A 22,612-nucleotide genomic window follows, 5' to 3' on the forward strand; every position below is an offset into this window, starting at 1 on the left:
CTTTGGGGAAAAAAAAATCTGTGTGATTTCAAGCCAAAATCTCATTGTAATTAAAGTAATTTGAGTAATGGCCAAGGTTTTCTAAAAGACCTAGAGGATTTCAGATTTCTCCTGCTTTACAAAGGCAGAACCAACATGCTCCAGAAGCATTAATTAGCTAGTATAATTAAGGTTTTCTAAAAATTTACCAAAAAAAATGACTCTGTTTTCTTTTGTATGAAACATTTTTTGTTATACTCTGTTATGCTTACTTGTTATATGACCACCCAGAGTGGCAGGATGAAGGATTTTACTACTCGGGCACAGCCTGAAGTGCATGGAATGCAGGAGGTCTGCAGTCACCCGGCAGCTCTGGTACAGGCCTCTTTTTGCTGCAGTACAGCACAGGCTGCTCAGGAGCAACGGGAACTGCCCTCCTGGCAGTCCAGAAGGGCAAGTCCCGAGATGAGTTAAATTAGAGGAAATCTAGAAAGCTGTAACTCACTGTACTTTGGGTGAAAATAAAAGCTATAGGGAGAAAAAGATTGTCAGGGACATGCTTGTAGTACAAATTTTGGAGTTTTAAATGGAGAGTCAATTTAGCTGCACCAATATGCTGACTCCATTTGATTGTATTTTTTTAATAACAGAAAAGTTTGAAATGTCTTTAATGTGGTACAGAAGAGCTGTACTCAATATGAAATATTTTAATGTCTGGGCAAAATCTATAGCAGTAAGGAGGGATGTGTAGATAGTCCACATATAACATTGTTAAAAAAAGTTGTGAAGTCCCTATCTTATCCATTCTGGATTTCAGTTTATTCTTCAGAGAGTGGAGGGAGAGAATTAGAAGGGAAAAAAGAAGGGGGGAGGGGGGAAGACAACTAAATTAGCTGTTTTACAGAGAATACTAAAATGTTATAATTGCATACAATCATCTGTATCAAGACAGAAAAATATGTGCCAGTGGAGATATAACATAAAGTTAGGTCAGACAGCTATTATTTTCTACCAGAATAGGTTGTGCTCAGTTACATAAAATCAGAATAATATGAAAGTATATTTTTTAATTTTTATATTTTAAGGCTATAAGCTAGCTCTCACAATTTATGGAGATACTATCTATATTTCTACACAGTGCTAATCATTGTAGGAGAAAGTGTTTTGAAGAAATGTGTAAGAACTAGGTATATTTTTCTTAATTCCATCCTAATTCTGTCCAATTCTATTTCCAGTAGGGGGTGCACAGGACCATTGCCATTTAGTGTTGTGGTTGGATCAAGTCGCAGATGTTCAGCCACGGCTGAGGAAGAAGGCAAAGCATTTGTGGAGAGACAATGGCCTAGCAGCCTATTAGCAATTTCTGTAGATGTTTCAAGGTAATTTGTAAGAGCGGTGTTGTCTGGATTCCTTTCCTCCTCAGCTTTACATAATGTCTCTGACCTAAAGAGACTGATGAAATCTGTAATTCTGGTCTTCACAAGGCTGATCAGGACAGCCTGCAGGTATTCTGAACCAGTACAATTCATAAACACTGAATTCACCTTTGAAAGAAAGTGTGGGAAAACTTGCTTGTTCTATAAAACCATTGTCTCAGCTGTGTACCACATAGATTCACAACGTCTTTCTCCTCTAGTAGCCTGGCATATTGATTTCTGGTCACTGCACTGTACAGTAGCCCGTCATCAGTGAACTGCTAAACTGGCATTTCTCTTGTTGATAGTGAAATCCTAGCTCATTAATGTGAGTTTCCCCACTGATTTCTGTAGCATCTGGACTTATAGTATGAAAAAGTTTTACAGGCTAGAATAGCTACATGTTAATTACTTTGTGACACTTAACATTTATAGACACAGAACATGTAATTCATATAGTTTCCTTTTTTTTTTTTTAATAATTGAGGGCATTTTGTGAAGAGGAAAACAAGAATAAGTAGATAAAAAGCTGATTAAATTCAAATAAGTGCACAAGACAAGAAATACATTTCCATCACTGATGCTAAAGTTATAAAAGATTATTTTAAAAAAACAAGTTGGAAAAATAAGGAATGAGATAATCAGATCTTTAATACAGGAAGGATGAATGACAGTGAAAAGAGGAACAGCTGAATACGAATGTAACCTAGGCATATGGAATATGTGGAGTCTTCTAAAACATGTGAGATACTTTTTTCCATAGTGCCGCTACAGAGCTTTCAGTAACCTGGGGTCAGCCCCCATTTAAAGGTAAATCATGTTGTCTGTCAAAATAAACACAACAAAATGTAGAAAGAGACTGTGAGTCTTTGTCTTTAAGAAACACAGGTAAATGTGATGTAGTGAAATATTTTTTATGCCTAATACAATAACAAGTATTTCTAGTGCAGGTGAGGGGAAAAAAAACAGTAATAGCTAAAAACATGAGTATTCATTATGAAGTTAAATGTAGTACAAGCAAATCAGAAAGCCTTTCAGAGTTTCACGTCAGCCTTAGAAATATAAAACAAATGTCCCTATAAAGCCCACATCAATCTAAAGAAATAAGAATAGAAGAGAACATTTGTCTAAAGTGCTTCTCAGCGGTACAGAGACAGAAATTAAGTAATACATTATTATTTGCAAAGATAAATCTCTTTAATCAATCTAAAGTCACAGATGTCTACATTATTAAATTGTCTTTTATGGAAACATTGTAAAAGTTCTTAATGTTCATTGTGCGCCAGTTGTCTGATTTTCGAACTGGTGGGGTTTGCACATCCAAGTTTACTAAACCCTGTACAATATAATGTTATTTATAGTGCTACCAGTAAGGGGAAAAAAGATTTTCTGAAGCATTAAAATCAAGTCAGCACTCCGTTATCTGCAATGAAAACAGACTGGAAGAAGCTCTCTTTTCCAGACTGAGGTAGCATTTGATACCAGTGCTTCTGAAGCTTGGCATGCCACCTGTGACCAGCTCTCCCAGAACTGTTCAATGTGCACACTACACAAACACTTGGAGCCAGTTCAGGTGCTACATCTGGGTCTGCCTGACCCAGTAAGACATTTTGGAACCAGAAATGCCGGCAGGGAATGGCAGGCATGCTCAAACTGGCTTCGCTGCAGCACATTACCACACAAGTGCCACATTCCGGCAGCACTCCACGGCTGGTATCACCTTGCTGGACCTGAGCTGGTCTGGTCTAGATCAATGATTTTCTCTGCCCATAGTATCCATAACCCAGGCACTTACATACAAAACCAGGCTGCACACAATGCACGCACAATTATTTCTTTACAGAAATTTTTAGCAAGTGACTTCAGGGACGTTATCTAAAGTAAGTATTTAATTCCCCTGAAATAAGGAGGAGCTTATTAATTCATCATTGAAGTAAGCTTAAGAACTCACAAAAAGAAAAAAGTCCCATTCTACATAAACAGAAAAGGGAATTATGCCAGGAAGCAACACTTGAGAATAGCCACTGGACAACCACTGCATGTCTGAGTAGCTGGAATCTTGTCTCAAAGAAGGTTAAGGTCCTTTATGCCAATGTGTTAGTCTTAAGTGACAAGCAGAACAGGCCTGGGAAGTAAGGTACAATACTTCTCTCGAGCTGTTTTCAATGAGGCACGTGAAGAAGAAAACATTACAAAAACTAAACATACAGATAGCACCAAAGATGGGTTAAGTCAACTCTAATTCTGTTCTTGGTAGCTCAATCATTTGCTGGCATCACAAGACACATACAGATAATATTGCCTGTCTTTTTGTACATTATAATGTTTTTAATTGCTATGCCATTAAAAACTCTGGTAGGAAAAGGAGAATTTGTCTTCAATTGACCTTGCTTTTTGATCCCTCAATTTCAGCTAAACCTAAAGTTAGGAGGAGAGTCATGAAAAGCATGGCAGCAAACATGACTACAGACCTCAAATTTCAGCGAAAGAAGCGTTTTGGTAAAGGAGAAAGACAGCAGTTGAGATCACCACTGAGTGAAAAGATGCAGTGTGAATTTACGTATACTGCTAGGGAGTCCATGCAGGAAAGAGGACAAATGAAAATCCAGAATATAGTAGGGCTCCTAAGATTTGCAGTTTGCAGAACTGCTTGTTTTCCATCAGAGACTGTATATTCTTAGTTTATTTCTATTTGTTGGGCGCATCTGCTGCATCCAGTCACTGCAGTGATGGGGACCTAATCTGCCTGTAATGAATCAGCAGATACCATATATCGGAGAAAAGAAAGGAATTTTCTTAATGACATCCTTGTTAGATGGATGTAAACTGACTACATCACAGGCTAGACTAGGCTATACTAGCACCAATGTTTTCTAAAACTAAACTTCTTAAATACACAGATGTTAATTTTGCTGTACTTGGAAACATTAAATAGTAATTTGCCTCAACTTCTGCTGGTATTTCTGATTATCAGTACTTAGTCAGAAACTCAGAACTTCCCTTGCAAGGGGGTTCCACCATCTCCTGACTTGAGTATTTTTCAACCAACATAATTGTTTTGGATTTTTTTTTATTCTAGCCTTTTTACTAGCTCACCATCTGTTACAGTAGCTGCATATTTTGTGTGAGGGAGATAGGACTCTGGTTTTGTATTTATCAGCATGCAGCTGTGAGAACTTAATGTCCCCTGCTGAGCAAAGACCTTAGCTGAGCACAGAGCCAGTGAGCACAGTATGACCTCCTGAACCGCTGCTATTACTCGCTGCAACCCTGGGGCATTCTACTCTTCTTGAAATCAACTGGCATCAACGATAGGAAGGACATTAGAAATAATGGTAAGCAATAACAAAATATTTACAAATGTATAATTTAGACAGAGATGTTCAGCACAATGGGCATGCCAAAGTGTTTTCAGTTTTGGAAGCATTAAGGTGAATCACATATGAGGTTTGACTCTGCATTCTTATTCGATAAAGACTATAGATGCTTTTCCTTAAAAGCTATCATAGGATTCATCTGCAATATCTTAGAAGAATAGACACACAGAATGATTTGAAAAAGCAAAATAATTAAGTGGCTGATGCCAACTTGCAGCTTTCAGTAAGAAGGACAGATGTAACAATATCAGTAAAGTACACACACTAAAGGAATGCTTAATGTTTAAGATTATGGTAGAATAAATTTGTGCAAAATCTACTGGAAAGGTAGCAGTTATACCATGGATTTAGGATGTACTGGACATTTCTGCAGCAAATGTCTGTAAGGGAGAAAATAACTAATCTATTCTTCATGCAAAGAAGTGATGGGAAGTGAATTGATTGCTGTCTTCTCATTACAATAGAATTATGACATGTTTGAGAAGACAGCCGTTTGGGGGTTGATGTACCATTTAAAACTACTGCTGCCAGGTAAGAGCTTGTGATACAGTTGGAAGTATTTACTTTTTAGAAACATCACAAAATTAAAACCAACCAGCCACAAAAACATTTCCACTCCCTCTCCCTGCCCTTCTTTAACCAGAAATAACAGGTGTGTAACCGACTGCACTGGCAGTTTACAGTCTTACCACTTTCTCAACAACCTTGATCAACCAGCAGCTGCAGTTACGGCTGTGTATGCCAGCTGTATATATGGAGAATGAGGTACCCTTGTGCACAAGTCTCTCATGGGTTTTTTTTACAGATATATGAACAAATGCATATATATAAAAAGTATACATTTCCAAAGATATATACATTAAAAATATATGCAACTATATACATTCGTATGTATTACTAATAGTAGTTAACTTTTAAGCAATTCAGGAAATCAGCTGACTCTACAGCACCTCATGATATGCCAATTGGCTTTTAATAATAGAAAAAAATTGCAGATTTCCACCCACGTGTACAAATTAAGAGGACTGGACTGCATCTGGAAGCATTCCAGTGACTGGTGTGAGAGGTATGCAAGCGTGTCAAATGAAGGCCATGTAGCAAGGGGAGCAATTCTGCTTCAGGCACCTATGGACCACATTCCGTGGCAAGTCTGGAACTTTCTGATAGCTTCAGTTTTTCCATAGGAGCTATCTATTCCATGAATAATCAGTTTCCTTAGTGATATTACTTTTTTTAGTAAGAACTCATCAGAAGAAAGCCCCCTTTTGTTTCAGATGCTTTTTCAAATAGTTTCAAATTAGTTCATGACTCTACACAGACTTATTTCATCTGCAGGATCACAAAAGCTTTCTTGATTGCATGAATGTATTTTTCTGTTAATGAGAACTCTTGAGATTTATAACATGAGCAGCAAATTTACAAAAATGGGTTTTTTTAAGATTAATTTCATGAAATACTACTAAATTGGGTCAGGCATGAAAGTTTCAGACTCGTATCTCTTAGAAAGAGCATAACTGTTATCATTCAATAGTAATAATGTATTTTAATAACATTCAGCCTAAGTCTCCAAGCATCTCTGCCTCTATTTAAGACTACTGTAGTATAAATGAAATACTGGTCCCGTGTTTCAGATGAAGCTAAAAGTGAGTCCTGTGACTAAACTACACTGGATGTGATTTAAAGAAAAGTTTCACTATGTATTTTATAGAGCTATTAATAAAATTATAAAAAAATCAATAATGAGATTTATGCTGCTTCTTAATATTATTGATTTTTTTTTAGTGCAAAGAGTAGATCATGTTAGGCACAATATATTTTCTAGTTTCATTGCTGAAAATGGCCTTTTTCTGTCTTTGAATAGCCAGTGCTCCAAAAAGAGAAGCAAAAAGGTATTTTCTCAAAGTGTGACTTTCCTATCACGGTTTTAATTTTCATTTGGATTCCTGAAGGGTTGATGTGGTGTTTCTAGCCGTAATTTCTCTTACTATTGCACATTCCTTGCAAAAATTGTTCAACAAACTTATTTTTCTATAAAAGAAATAGGGATAGTCTATCATTATTTGTCCATTATGCTATGAAGATTTCAGTGCACATGAACGGCTTTGTGATAACAGCTTTGTGATCATAATCACTGTTCATGCTAAACACAAAAATTATGGTTAAAAAACCCAACCTTCATTTGTAATATATAACTGGTGTTAGATTGATATTCCTCTGGTGGGATAATATTTAAAATAGGGTTTATGAGATTTCATTGACCAGCTGGTATTTTCTTTGCCATCCACAGGGGTATTTCCTCTGTCTTCAAGTGTAACAGAAGTTATTTCCATTAGTATTTAATTAGTATTAGTAATTTAATCTTTATGAAATAATTACAGGATGGCTCTTAGGATGACTGATAAGAATTCAGGTGTAGAACTGGTACCATCAGAGTAGGGATGGTTTGACTCTGCTGGAGTTTGAGTGATCAGATTCCTCCATGGAGATGCAGAGAATACTAAAAAAGCAAGGTTTTTCTGCTGCTAGAAATAACTTTAAAAGCAAAGAGAAATGCCCTCCTCAGGTAATTTCTGTTTCATATAACTTTTTAAACTCTAGATTAATCTAGGCTCTTTGTTATTTCAGGAGGCAGAAGAATTGGTGATAGGGGAAGGCACATGAAAGATAAACTAAGCAACAAAAGGTAAAGGTCAGGTAGAATGAATCGTTAAACTTATTAAGAAAGAATGCTCGATTCCCTTATGCAGATTGTTGCTCTCTAATAAATTATTCCTTCAGTTTGATTTTGTGGTGCTGCAGTACTGATACTAGGCTAGACTCTAGACTCGAGACCAGTAGCATCAGGAAATCCAGTGGTAACTCTTGAAGGTTACTGAGTTTAAGTGTCCTACTTAGGAATATTTGGAGGATATATGTCTGATCTTTGTTATCTAAAATCCTGTTTATCAACTTGTATTTCTCAGAGCGAAAACTGCAGCATCATTCAAGGCTAGTAGGTGGTACTGGATTTTGTAAAATCCAGTTGTAAAAACTGAAAGTTTAGTGCCAGAGATTCAGGTCACTGTTCTTTAGGTGTGTCCTTGTACTCATCAAACAAAAAACAGTCTAGCAGACATTGATATAAAACAGAAAACCTCTTACCACTGCTTTCAACTTGTTAAAGGTTTTCCCAGTTGGCTGGGAAATAAAAGCTCTTATATGGGAATATAAGCTTTTATTCCATGGGAATAAAAGCTCTTATAAATGGATTGGCACGGGGGGGGAATAGAAGGAAAAAATAGTTATATGAATTAATGATGAGTGGATGAAATTAATAAATTCTAAAATAGTTGACATACTGAATAAACTTATTTAGGAAAACATGCTGTCTTCTAAGAGATAGGAGGATCAGAATATAATGTAGAACCTGTAAAACAGCTATTGAAATAATACAAACAAGGAAATACTTGAAACATTTTAATAGTCAATATATTGTCAACATTTGCACTCATTTTAAGATGCTAAAATAAATCACGAATGAGGTTCCTGAACTTCTGAGAATTAGTTTTATAAAGGCATGAATGTAGTTCCGTGAAATGTCTGAAAAATAGGAGCAAAGATGGAAGCAGCAGCATCAATGCTTCTTCTAGTACTACCTGCCATTGGCCATATGTTTGCACCAGCGGATGGTATTGTTCAGACTTGCGCTATGATTCATTCATGAGCACACTCAAAAACTGGGTATGTCAAAGAGAGTGTTATTTCTCTTGTAGTTTCTTACTAAGAAACTAGGGGAAAGATGGCAGATGTAATCAGCTCTGTGTCATGCTAGAGGTGTCAACTGAAGAAACTGATTATTTTTTTAATGTGCTGAATTAGAACAGTGTTATTTCCACAAGTGTTTGCTACTTACACAAAGGCTGGTAACTATTTGAAACTTTTAAATTGTGATTTACAAAAAATTACCTAGACTGCTTGGTTGGGAAGTTCTTCACATCTTTGTTCCCCAGTCTCCTGTGTTCGTTATTAATCCTATTTCTACTCTTTCTTCTTTACAAGTTATCATCTCCTAATAGTCCAGTTTGTGGACTTCATGACTGGAGGCAAGAATATTTGTAATTTTGACTCCTTTTTGTTTTAGTCATTTTTTTTTCCGTTGTTTTCAGCCTTTAAAGTCTTACCAGAAAATGCTTTTAATCTGTTTAGCTCAACAACAGAAAAAGAATATCCCTCAGCTGAATAGTTTTGGCTGCAGGATGAGTAAGTGACACACCATAAAAAGATCAGAACCGGTCTACATGCTATTTTGCAATTATTAAAGTACAGCTGAAATTCTGTGTTTATAACTAGAATAGAATAGAGTAGAGTAGAATCTTTAAGGCTGGAAAAGACCTCCAAGATCATCAAGTCCAACCATCATCCTAGCACCACCATGCCTACTAAACCATGTCCTGGAGGGCCACATCTGCATGTTCTTTGAAGACCTTCAGGGATGGTGACTCCACCACTTCCCTCGGCAGCCCGTTCTAGTGCCTGACCCCTCTTTCAGTAAAAATGTGTTTCCTGATATCCAGCCTAAACCTCCCCTGCTGCAACTTGAGGCCATTTCCTCTCATCCTATCGCTAGTTACTTGGGAGAAGAGACCAACACCCACCTCCCTACAACCTCCTTTCAGGTAGTTGTAGAGGGCGGTAAGTTCTCCTCTCAGCCTCCTCTTCTCTAAACTAAACAATCCCAGTTCCCTCAGCCACTCCTCATCAGACTTGTGCTCCAGACAGCTCACCAGCTTTGTTGTCCTTCTCTGGACACAGTCCAGCATCTCAATGTCCTTCTTGTACCGAGGGGCCCAAAACTGCACGCAGTATTTGAGGTGCAGCCTCACCAGTGCCGAGTACAGGGGCATGATCACTTCCCTGCTCCTGCTGGCCACACTCTTCCTGATACAAGCCAGGATGCTGTTGGCCTTCTTGGCCACCTGGCCACTCTGCTGGCTCATGTTCAGCTGGCTGTCTACAAGCACCCCTAGGTCCTTTTCCACTGTGCAGCTTTCCAACTGAATTAAATGATACCAATTAAATATATTTTAATTTAAGAAACTTGTAAGACTGAGAAAAAAAAAAACACTCATACACTGCAAAAAAAGGTCCAGCCGTGATTAATGCAATGTCATGTTTGTGAATGGATAAATAATTCATTACTCAGTGAAATAAGTGGTCTGACTGAATAGTCATAGATATTCTGTTACATGCAAATTAAGTAAATATAAATTTATCCTTAGAGTAATGTTACCAATATGGCTATGTTTTATAGCATCTATGTGAGAAGATAAATTTGTGAGGAAAAGAGCAAGGTGAGGTCAAGCTGTGGAAAAGGCAATCAAAACCTCTGAAAGGGCGAATGAAATGAAATTTGAACATTCTCACATCCTCACATTCTGACAAGAACCATCTTTTTTGGTGTTTCTTTAAAAATCTCACAGTTGCCTGAAAATGTGCTGTTAATGGCACCTGAATATGATGGTGAAAATAATGCTATCTTAAATCAATGCACCAGCAGTGTTTAGGGTAGTATATGAGGAGCTCAGATGCCTTCGAGTTGGTTGATTACTGAAATATCACTTGTTAAAATGTCAGAAAGAAACCACATTATATAGATCCTTTGACTCTTTAGGAACTTTTTTATGTTGGATAACTTTGTCATCGTTTTGCACAGAGAAACGTGATATTTTCTCTTTTTCCCTTAATGCAATTGTATGTATAGGAAGTTTACATATGTACACAGGTTTACTCCTCAAGGTCCTATTTAATTTGTTTGAAAACTGAGAACGAATGACATAAGACATTGCAACACAGCCAGCCATTACTTTTGACTTGACAGAACAGCTGGGGAAGGGGCCAATATAGTGGTTTTTTGGTTTGGTTTTTCTTTTTTCTTATTTTGACACTAATACTAATTTAATGTACAGTGCTCAGTATTCCTTAGTAATTCCACAGATAGCAGCTGTGAAAATCCCAGATCATTCCTGGGATGACTCAAAGAGGCCAGGACACACAAGCTCATATTCCAGATCATAAGGATTACATTCCAGTTCTTTTTAAACCAAAGCCTGAGCAGGTTTTAGAGTGAAATGAAATGTGGCACCTTCTGTAAACTGCATGAGAAATAAGGGGGGAAGGGTAAAGCCTCTTGCTTTCTTTAGTATCTCCTTTTTATGACTTATTTCTCCCTCTTTTGCAAGCATTTACATTTTGAGAAGCCAGAAGTCAAGTCATTTTGTATAAACACATACTGGTAGGGAGGTGTGAACTCATTTGACATCATTTTGATCCTGTTTGAGTGTCAGTGGTTAAAAGTTCACTGCTACTGTTCTGAATCCTTTAAGGAAAACTGAAGTCAAAGAGAAGCAGCAGACAGAAAAGTTCAAAGGGGGAGGAAGGGGGGCGGGAGAATGAAGGGGAAGCAATAGATAGCTCTCAAGTAAAGCATGGTCAATAGGAAGACTCAAGAAGAAATGAGAAGTTAACAGGGTGATAATGACTGATTCCCAATTCTCAATGAAATGCGGATACCTCCTGTATAGGTTATCCTTCTATTCCTGTCTGTTCATATAGGTCACCTCCTATGCTGGTCTACCTTCCCTCCTTTCTGCCTCCCCAGGAAGTAGAAAAGTTTTCTATTAAAGGGAATCTTTAAATAGTCTATCTATTTATTTATTTATTATATGCATGCATACATATACACATATATATTTTATATATGTGTGTATAGAATAATTTAGGTTGGCAAAGATCCTTAAGGTCATGGAGTCCAACTGTTAACCTAGCACTGCCAAGTCCACCACTAAACCATGTCCATAAACGCCACATCCACACATCTTTTAAATACCTGCAGGGATGGTGACTCCACCACTTCCCTGAGCAGCCTGTTCCAATGCCCAACAACCCTTTCTATGAAGAAATTTTTTTGTAATATCCAATCTGAACCTCCCCTGGCACAACTTGAGGCTGTTTCCTGTTGTTATTTGGGAGAAGAGATCAACAGCCACCTTCCTACAATCTCTTTCAGGTAGTTGCAGAGAGTGATAAGGTCTACCCTCAGCCTCCTTTTCTTCAGGCTAAATAACCCCCGTGCCCTCAGCTGCTCCTCAGAAGACTTGCATATATGTGTATACATATATACAATATTCATATGTATATGTAATGTATTTTGTACTGATATATGCGCACATATATATATATAAATATATATATATAAACAGATATTCTTTCTTTTATTAAGTGGTGCACTTTTAGAATGTTAAGTTGTTGCCTGGGACTATTGCCGTGTTTCAGGGCCTATTTTTTAAGACAATGTCTGGATAACAAATAACAGGTAGTAACTTCTGTGTATGCATGCTGGCAGTTTCAGGGTAATGCAGAGCTGAAGAAAAGTTTGTACTTTGTAAACCTTATTCTGAATACAATGCAAACGCAAGTCTAAAACCTATTGCTGGAATTCACATGCTAATTACATAATATTTATGTTATAATACATGAGTATATATTCAGTGTGATCATTACTTGTATTACGTTCTTTGTGATTCATATGTTCTTAGGTGATATATTTTACAAGCTTGAAAGAGACCACGATTTCTGCAAACTAAAATAGTGTCAATTTAAAATAAATCATCTGTTACATGTTAGTTTATTTTACAACATAGTGGACCTCTATGGTGGTTAAATTACTTTTCTACATACGTTTCCAAGGCAGTATGTAGCTCTGAGAATGCCTCCTGAGTGTAACACTGCCAGCCTCTGGTTATCAGAATGATTTCTTCAGGTAAATCAGCAGGGAAGTGAAAAAATCACTTACACGTCTATGTCCTCTGTTTGGCACTAAGTGTAACAATTCCATTTACCCTGGATTTTATGACTCCACCTAATAATCAGCAAAAATGAATTCTCAAACACTTGTAAGTCGTGCTGAAAGAAGAGGTCTTCCGAAGAGTTGAGCTCCCTCTAGTTGTTGGATATGCATTCAACTGTGCTTTAATCTACACTACAGGCTAATTGACTAACTGGAAACAACAAAAGCAACCCCATCATGTCTCAAAGGCTTTCAGTCCAAAGACTCATAATGCTCAATGGACTGGTAAATGAGTGTCAGGGCATTAAGGTGATTTTGTACTTTCCATATTTCAAAGGGGAGTGAAGGTTTTTGCTTGACTGGAGAGACAAGACTTCTCAAGTTGAAAAAGGAAGTCTCAGTGGAGACAAAGTTGAGAACTTCAGCTCTATGTCATTTGAACTGATTAAAACAGTCTTGTTTTAGCTTGGTTTAAAGAAGCTAAACATTAACCTACAATGTCTCCCAACAGAAAGCAGTGCTGTGCTCACAATAACTGTAGAGGGTTAAATCATTTTGAAATCAGCTGGCTTACTATTCAAGTGGGAGACAATAATGTTTTGGGGTTTTTTTTGTGTTTCCTGTGAAGTATGTGAACCAATTCATTGCTTATCTCATTTCTTAAAATTATTTTAGAGGTTGAGAATAGCATTTAAATGACACTCCTCATTTACTTAATTTAGTTAATCAAATATTAAAATATTACTATGACTGATACTGCAACAATATGAAAGCATGCAGCATCAAATATCACTTCATTAAAAGCAAGATTTAATTTTTTATACTCCTCCTGTGTCTCACAGTAAGCAACAAAAATCCTAGAGAATCACTAACAAAAGATTTTGATTCAGGTTTCACATTTTCTTCTAGCATGTGGCAAACACTACTGCATTATACAATACCAGAAGAGAAGACATAAGGAAGTGTAGTTTCTTCATATTTAGATCCAGCAGTCTAAAATTATTTTTAGAAAAAGTTATTTTTAGAAAACAAACAACATTAGACAAAGTGGCTACTACAATACAGAAACCTCAAGCTGACATTCACCAGCCTCTACCAGAAGGAAAGGCAATTCTAGCTTTCTGTGCTTACTGTTGAGAGTTTGCAGTGCCATCCCATGACTACATCTACTGCTGGAGCTTGTAGTACTTCTCAGACTCTGAAAATGCCTTAGAAATCTTTGCATCTGCTCTTCAGAATTTCTAGACCTAGCTGAGTTTGGTCTTTTCAGAAATTGGGCCCTGTAATTATGTTGTTGTCATGTGAGAGTGATTCTTGGAATCCAGATATCCCTTCTCTGTCTTGTCTAACGTTGTACGTGACCCAGATTCTTTCTCTTCAGAGGCCATCCTGTGGATTGGTTTTGGGTCTGCCTTTGCACTATTGACAATTACTTTTGTGTCACTCATTTATTCTAAAACATCCTGAAAATCAAAGGTTTCTATCTATGTAGCGACTCATCAGGACTCTGACAATGAACAGCAGTTTCTTTCATTTTCATCACACTAGTATGTAAAGCTGTTTAGGGTGACAACTGAAAGTTAGCATTGGCTAGCAGGTTGGTTAGAGGAAGAGGAACCCTGTCATGCACATAGCAGTGATTCTGTCAAGTGTTGTATAAAAAGTAGAGCCATACATGTAGCAGTGAACATGAGATAACGATACACACTCATCTCAGGATGTGAATTTTCTTAAATAAAATAATTTGAAGTCACTGGAAAAACTAATGGAGTATGGTAGCTGTGAAGACATTTTCCTGCCTCTTAACTGAGACAGCATTGGCTGGCTGGATATAATACAGCATTGTAAGTCAGCTAGGTACAAGATTGTTGCTAACTCTGGAAGATTGCTTGCTCTGCAGCAAGAAAGCTAGATGATAAGCTACATAGTGTGGTATGAATTTAGTTGCTTGAAAAATGAAAACTGGTTTGAGAACTCTGATACACAGATTTCAAGATAGCCAGTGAAGAAAAAATCATGGTAGTTGCCCACATGTCTTGATTTAAACTTGGCTCATCTGTTAAAACTGTTACTGGCATCAGCGTGTCATCATTTCACTCAATAAATGTGTAACAAGAGTATTCTTAGGAAATAAGCTGCAGCAGTTTGGAACAGAACAGTGCAATGAGGCCACAGAGGAAAGAGTAACCTCAGGTAGAAGAGTCAGTAATAGTTGCAAGTAACTTCTTATTGGACAGTCTGAAGTCTGAAATATTTGCCTCTCATTCATCTTGGAAGAGATATAGGCCATAAAATCTACTAATTTTTAATGTTTTGCTAACCCTCAAGCATTAGATAATGCACATGAAGATCTAAACAGTAAGTGCTAGCTTTTGATACTGTGTTGTAGGGGGCTGAGGTTTTCTTCCCAAAAATAATTATTGAAAAAATATAAAAGGCATAAATGGAATCAGTCTGAATTCCTTTTGGACATAACAGAAAGAGATTAATCATTTAAATTACATTTTCTTAAAGTAATTCATAATAAACTACTACTTAGAACACTAACATGCCAGTTAAATCTGACTGATTACTGTAATCCCTTATATTAACATGGTGACTACATGTTTTGCAATAAACATAAGATTTTAAAGTAGTGAGAATGCCCAAAGAATCTTTGCCAGTAACATAAGAAGTGATGCTCAGAATCCATAAAGGTTTTCTTTGGTCAAGTGGTAATTTTCTGATAATAACCGCATATTATAGCATGTTGATGTCAGAGTGTCCTGATATATCTTAATTTTTCATGTAATTATACCTTACTTCATTTAGCACCGGGACGCTTTGTCTGTGGAGTGAAAAAGAATGAGCAAATATCACTGCAGAAAGCCTGCAATCACAAAATTCACCTGCGGAAATAATACTGGCAGCTTTGCTACTAGTCTACTTTCAACATCTTCCATCCAAAAAACAGACTGCAGTGTGTTTCTCATACGGAAATACTCCATGGTGCTAGCTGAAAAACAAGACCAAAATCCCAAAACACCTACCTGTTAAGCTCTGTCTTTATAACTATATGCCTTCCTCTCCTTCTTTTTACTAGCCATTATTGTCCTCCTACCTCTCAAGAGTAATTACTTCATTTCTTCCATCCTGAATTTTAACTGTTACTTTAACCATTACATCAGTCCCAATTCTAAACCCAAATTTTGATGTTCTTTTAAAATAATCAAAGTTCAGTGGATTTTCATGTTGAGAAGAGACACTTCATGAGAGACACCAAAAATGGTACCAATTTAGGCTACAATTTCATGACAGTGTCAGTGCGTGTGAATTATCTGTCAGGTTTGTTTAGGTACCAAAGTCATCCACAGTCCTGCCTTGCTTGAATGTGCTTCACTGAGGAAGTTTGGTACAAGGTGGCGTTTTGATGGCAGAGAAGGCTTTTCCAGAGCAAATAACAGCCATGTGTTCCGAATGGCGCTGAAGTCTCCGTGTTGCAGCATCAGCATTAGGCTCAGAGAGGTGTTGGGTTCACTAGTGTCCCTGCTAGGCTGACATCGTAAATGTTTCTCTGCCCTGCTGTCTACTAATAAAATCCTTAAGTGCTTGAGTATTCTTCAAAAGGAAGATAAGAATACTAAATAAGCTTGGGGGATTCCATGGAAAAAATCAACTTCCAACTCTTGCTTCAGTTGATATTTAGGTACTAACAGAAAGTCCACTAGCTTCCACAGGTCCGTTTCGGAATACTAACACTGGAGTACAGGGGTAAGAATCCGATATTCTGGCAGATACAAAATACACATTTCAGGACTCCTCAAGTTTAGGCAGGGAGCTAAATCCCAAATTTGGACTTACTTTTTTCTAACTCCTACTTAGTAGCTCTCATCATTGGATTAATCAATATTAATCTTCTCAGGTGTTTTTTGAGAGAGTACAATTATCTGGCGTAGACCTACCTCGGGGGGAATGCTTAGCACTCTGAGTTCCTTTCTTCAGCCCAGAATTAAGTATCAACACGTCTAGGACAGAATGGACTTAGGCATCCATTTCCATGCTCTGAATGCAGACTGGTTACTGTAGAAATAATTTCTAAGCATCTTGCAGCCCCTGTGCATGCCACAGAAAAAGCTTGGTACCTATTTCAGGTCTGTGGTTTCTGCTAGGGATCAGGGAACTAATCAATATATGCTCCCTGCAATTTAGTCTGTTTTAGTAATACCAAAAAACCCTCTGTATTTCATTTCTCTGTATTTTTCAAAGGATATTTTGCTTGCCACGTTTTCCTCATGTCTGTTCATGACCTTCTGATATCCATTATGCAAAACTGCTAAACACAAAACTGGAAATATTTCTTGTAGACATTTAGTCAGGCTGAGCAAATACTTCACAAAAGTGAATAATTTAATAGCTTTTAATCTCTTTGCTCACAATTGTCTGTGAATATATTTTTTTCCCTCAAAATACAGTTTTTGTTATTTTTTTTCTGCTGAGATACAGCTATATAATGTAGTGTAAGGTGTAACTGAAGTATATTTACTTGCACTTGATTCAAGATTCATGCACTTGACACTACTCTGTGACTATGTAGAGCTAAATTTAAAAAGAAGGTATTAGGAAAAGTAATCTGGAAACAAAGCAGTGGTTGGAAGTAAGACAATATTTTGTGACTTGGTGATATTAAGAAAATAATGACAGGTAAAAAAAATCAAGAATTGGAAATAAACATTAATTTTAGTGAACATCTACTTAAAGGACTGACTAGCCAGCATGCAGATATTTGAGTTGGCAGGGAAAAAAATTCTATGTGTGAAAAAAGCTATCCTAATCATACAGAGCTTACACGGTAACGCAGGATTCACATAAACACAGGGAAAACAAGGTCTAGGTCCTAGAGCCACCTACAAGATATGTCTCTTGTGAGAGCTAGGTAACACGGAAGATCTAGCTCAGGTATGTAGGCTGCACAATACAGTCTATCTTGGCATCTAGAGGGAAGGTAAAAAATACTATTATAAAACTGATATGCACTCAAAGGAGATTGCAATAAGAAGTCTCTGTTAGCACAGCAGTGCAGCAAGGATAGGGTGCCTCTCAAATTACGAATTTCAGCTGGATCACAGAGCGTAAATTTTCCTGGAGAGGAGAATGTGAAAGGTAAAGAGATCACAAATGCAGCCTGTCTCTGAACTACGACAGAAGTTATGTTTAGAACTAAAAATAAATCTGAATTTGCCTTTGAATATTGCTTAGGTGACAAAGGTGATGAATGAATGGGAGCACGAAGGTGCATCCTGATCTCAGAAATTCATATTGGTGGTTTCTAAATCTAGGAATGTTTTTCTCTAGTATGAACAGGGTGCCTGTGCATCCTGCCTGTTTACTACAGACAAATGTAACTGAGAGGCAAAAGACAGTGGGTTTTTAACCCCTACAGGTTGTATTATTTGTTAAACACAGTAGGATTTAAAATTATTTTCTAACTAATAAATGCATACTAACGGCATTAGGAGAATGTATAGGTCTTGGGAGCTAGGGGAAGAATATACAGACTGTAATGACAGCATAATGAATGTAAAGTCATAACATTTTGAGACTTGTATATAGATGAGAGTTCAGTATAGTTAAAGACACCTATGTATTTTTGACCTTTCTTTGAAATACGGAAATGGTGCTTAGATGTGAAATTCATTATAGTCTCCAGTGAGAAACAGCTATGAATTTTTAAACTGATTAATTTAGGTTAGTATCGATGAAAGACTTCACAGGACTCAATACAGAGATATGGGCAAGTATACTGCTTTATAAGCAGGTATCACCTGCCTAACTAACCGTTTGTAGGTAGCCATTTTGCCAAGTTTTTCTATATATAAAAAAACAATTAAATAGAAAATATAAAAATTTAATTAATTGTATTATTCCATACATGGAACATGGTTTTTAGTCTCTGTAATGAAACGTGCTTCATTAGAAGCACATGTATGATTAAAGAACCATAGTCTTGAAGAACAAATGGACAAAAGCATGTAGGCTGTTCTTCAGTATATGAAAAATTATAAAGAAAATGGTACGTATGGGTTTATCTAATAAATTATTTCTTGCAAACTATATAAGGCAGGAATATGTAATCATCATCTGGGCAATCCTTCAGGAAGATTATCTGGAGTTGCACAGACTGGGACAGTCATTGGGAGTTTCAGCCTGAACAGCAGAGTTTGGAAATTACAGGTAATTGAACAGGTTTTAATCCTAGAGATTACACACGGAGTTTAGATCATTTAGGGAAAACTGCTGTGCTGTGGCTATTTTGTGCCTGTTGCGTGAATAGGTTGATAAAATTAGCCGTCAGAGATACCTGCTGTCATCACAAAGACTGAAAGTCACTGCAAAATTAAAGCTTGAAGAGAACAAATTATGTTAAGTCATTCTCTGGGTAGCAAATGTAAATCAAGTTGGATGCACCTCCACTGAGAAGAGACAGAGCACACTTCTCATGTTTGCTCTTAAATTTGCTGAATAATGAAGAAGTTGTCCCCTTCTATACTAAGTCTCAGCTGTAAATCTCAAAGGATTAATGTGCCCGTCCAGTGGACACTATCACCATCACAACTGACTTGTTACGGCTAATAATATCTACAGTTTCGTAGCACTATTACCTTTATTAACTGGGTTTATGAAATGATACTGAACCCCTACAGAAGTGAGGCCTGAGAGCACTTTTATAAAACAAAAGAAATAAAAATGGCCTACTGGCCATTCCGGCAGGATGTTTTAAAATTATAGAGTAAGAATTTTTTGCAGTTTTTTTTATGTTCTTTCTACTGAAGTGATATATGCAAAATATAATAAATTAAAAAATCTATTATAATTGGTTTACTGTATAGACAAAATTTAATAACAACAGATAATGTGTTTATAATACAAAACTCAGAGGTAACTTCAGTGTTTAGGAAAATGATAAAAATTATTAACTCTGTAAAATTGTTACATACTTTATACCATATCTCTTGGAGCATCTAGAAACCAACCAGATGTCTTGAATTAATTTGAGTAGACAGGAGTGATAAACTTTCAAAGCTCTGCTGACTTCATAGCAGCTATCACAAATTGCTGTACCTGAAGATCTTATCCCTTTACTTTTATGGATAATTTTATCGGTGGCTAAAGGTCAAAATTAGCCCGTTCGATAAGCAATTTAAAATTAAAAGCTGTAGTAATGGTTCAGTAAAGTTCTGTCATTCTGCTGCATAAAGTTATTAAATATACATATTTATATGATTAGATATTCCACTTACTGGTCTTCATGTGTTAAAGGAGTCTGAAAATACCCCATGCCACTGTCAGAACAGTGTATATAAGTACAGTTTTTTTACATGGATTTACTGATGCTTGTAAGTTTGGGGCTGTGTTTGTTTTTAAACAGATTATTTTTCATGGGACTTACATCGTAAGTATTAACTGTGATTTAATGCAACATTTGTTCTGAGGCAATAAGATAATTTTTAAAAACAGAGGTGTTATAAAAATAGAGCATGCTGAAATCAAGTTTCCGAATACTTCCAATAGAATAATCTGCCCTACGGGGTTTACTTATACTAGTTTATGTTATATAATTGTCTAAGCACTACTTTTAAAGGTATGGCTATAACAGTATCAGCCCGTGCCAACCTCATGAAGTTCAACCAGGCCAAGTGCAAGGTCCTGCACCTGGGTCATGGCAATCCCAGGCACAAATACAGGCTGGGCGGGGAATGGATTGAGAGCAGCCCTGAGGAGAAGGACCTGGGAGTGCTGGTGGATGAGAAGCTTAACATGAGCAGGCAATGCGCCCTTGCGGTCCAGAAGGCCAACCGCATCCTGGGCTGCATCAAGAGAAGCGTGGCCAGCAGGTCGAGGGAGGTGATTCTCGCCCTCTACTCTGCCCTGGTGAGACCCCACCTGGAGTACTGTGTCCAGTTCTGGAGCCCCCAGCACAAGAAGGACATGGACCTGTTGGAGAAGGTCCAGAGGAGGGCGACGAAGATGATAAAAGGGCTGGAGCACCTCTCTTATGAGGACAGGCTGAGAGAGAGTTGGGGCTGTTCAGCCTGGAGAAGAGGAGGCTCCGGGGAGACCTGATAGCGGTCTTCCAGTACCTCAAGGGGGCCTACAAGAAAGATGGGGAAAGGCTGTTTAGTAGGGCCTGTTGCGATAGGACGAGAGGTAATGGTTTTAATAGAGGGAGGTAGATTTAGATTAGAAATTAGGAAAAATTTTTTTACGATGCGAGTTATAGAACACTGGAACAGGTTGCCCAGAAAGGTGGTGGAGGCCCCATCTCTGGAAACGTTCAAGGCCAGGCTGGATGAGGCTCTGAGCAACCTGACCTAGTCAGGGATGTCCCTGCTCCTTGCAGGGGGCTTGGACTAGATGACCTTTGAAGGTCCCTTCCAACCCTAACCATTCTATGATTCTATGATTCTAAATTACACTTTTAAATATAAATTTACTCATATTGAACTATTATAGGAAAGCTAAAATAAAATTTCTTTAAAAAGCAAATTTTGTGCAGTAAGAGTTTTTAAGTATCAATAAGGAACTGTATCTTATTGCTACTAATGTTCAATGTCTAAATCTTGAAAGTAAAACCTAGTTTCTGAATGGACAGATCGGAAAAAAATCTGCCAGATTTGTTCATGCGTGCCTTTTTGCAAGGAGAAAAGTCAGGAACAGGAATCAGAAATGACAGTTAAAAATTAATCTAATCAAATTTTATGTAAATCTATCCAGATTTGTTAGAGGAACTCACATTTGTTTGAACTCACATTTATTTCATGGTGAAACACGTATAGCTTTTATATTAGCCTAAGTCTTCCAGGGAAAGCTTATAGATGTTCCTTACTGTGAGGATCTATGTGCTGGAAAAAACCCATGTGTTGAGAATCAAACACTGCAGCGGGTTGTAAAGTACAGCTTTACTTGGAGAGAGATCAGGAAGACTTCTTTAGCTTGGCTGCACTTTCACATATTCTGCCTTGTTGAGATTGTTGAATGAACTGATTTTTTTCCATATTTTATATGGAATGTAATTTCCTGGGAAAGTCAAACTGGAAGAAAAAAATGGTGATCAGGGATCACAAGTAATCATTAATGTTTTAAAAGATCAACTGAACAATTTCCTAAAGACAGATGTAGAGACAGTGAATGTCTCCAGAGATCCTCTATTATTACAACTGCTTTAAAAAAAAAAAATTAATACATGCAAGAAAAAAAAAGTCCTGAGTTCCCCTTTGTATGTTTCATTTTGTGAAAAATTATTTTCAGATCTTCCACCCAAGAAAGGAATTACAACTGCTGTACACTTAAGGTTGCTTCAAGCCCGAAGTGCCTGAATCTCCAGATTTTCTGTTTGGAATCCATTTAATGAGTTGCTCAGATACAGCATACCACTGCGTGCTAGTATATGTTTAAAGGTGTAGTATAAGCTTCAGTACAGGTTGATGAGGTGACAGTGGTTCAGCCTCAAAAGAAATCTTTGGAGTTTCAGCTCGCAATGCCTTTTCACTTGGCCTGAATCCCTTGGTCTGCCCTCACCTGCAGTGCTGCAGAGCAGCACAACAGCGTACGTACTGGGAGGGCTGAGGACACTGCGTCTGAGGCATCTGCAGCTTTCTCTAGCCCAAAGACTTTAGGAAGAAAACTCAGTGTTCCCTATAGTAGGCTGGAACCTGAACAACAGAGACAGCAATACATAAAAGGAACCTTTGTAACGCTGACAATATACGCAGTAAAAGCATTCAAAAGCAAGATACGAATTAAAAGAAAATATTGTATGTAGGAAGCTGGGGTAAAGAAACAAAACTATCAGGCCTAAAGAATGACTCCTGACAACTTTTTTCTTGTGTTCGTATATTCACTATTCAGGTTTCTTTACTGTGCCCTTTACTGATGGTTGAGTGCTTGGCATAAGCCCTGCCAGCACATCCAAATCCGTGAAGGAGCACCACCGGGGCTCTGTCAGAAATCCTGCTTCTTCAATGCCCTGGGCAGGTCGT

At 37.4% G+C, this 22,612-nt stretch overlaps 1 protein-coding gene across 2 annotated transcripts in view; it reads left to right on the plus strand.

Moving 5' to 3' along the window:
• B3GALT1 (beta-1,3-galactosyltransferase 1) overlaps positions 1 to 22,612 on the plus strand; it is a 207,367-nt gene that overhangs the window by 34,805 nt on the left and 149,950 nt on the right. The window lies entirely within an intron of this gene.

The sequence above is a fragment of the Chlamydotis macqueenii genome, chromosome 6 (genome assembly GCF_036417535.1).
Source record: "Chlamydotis macqueenii isolate bChlMac1 chromosome 6, bChlMac1.mat, whole genome shotgun sequence".
In the NCBI taxonomy this organism is placed as follows: Eukaryota; Metazoa; Chordata; class Aves; order Otidiformes; family Otididae; genus Chlamydotis; species Chlamydotis macqueenii.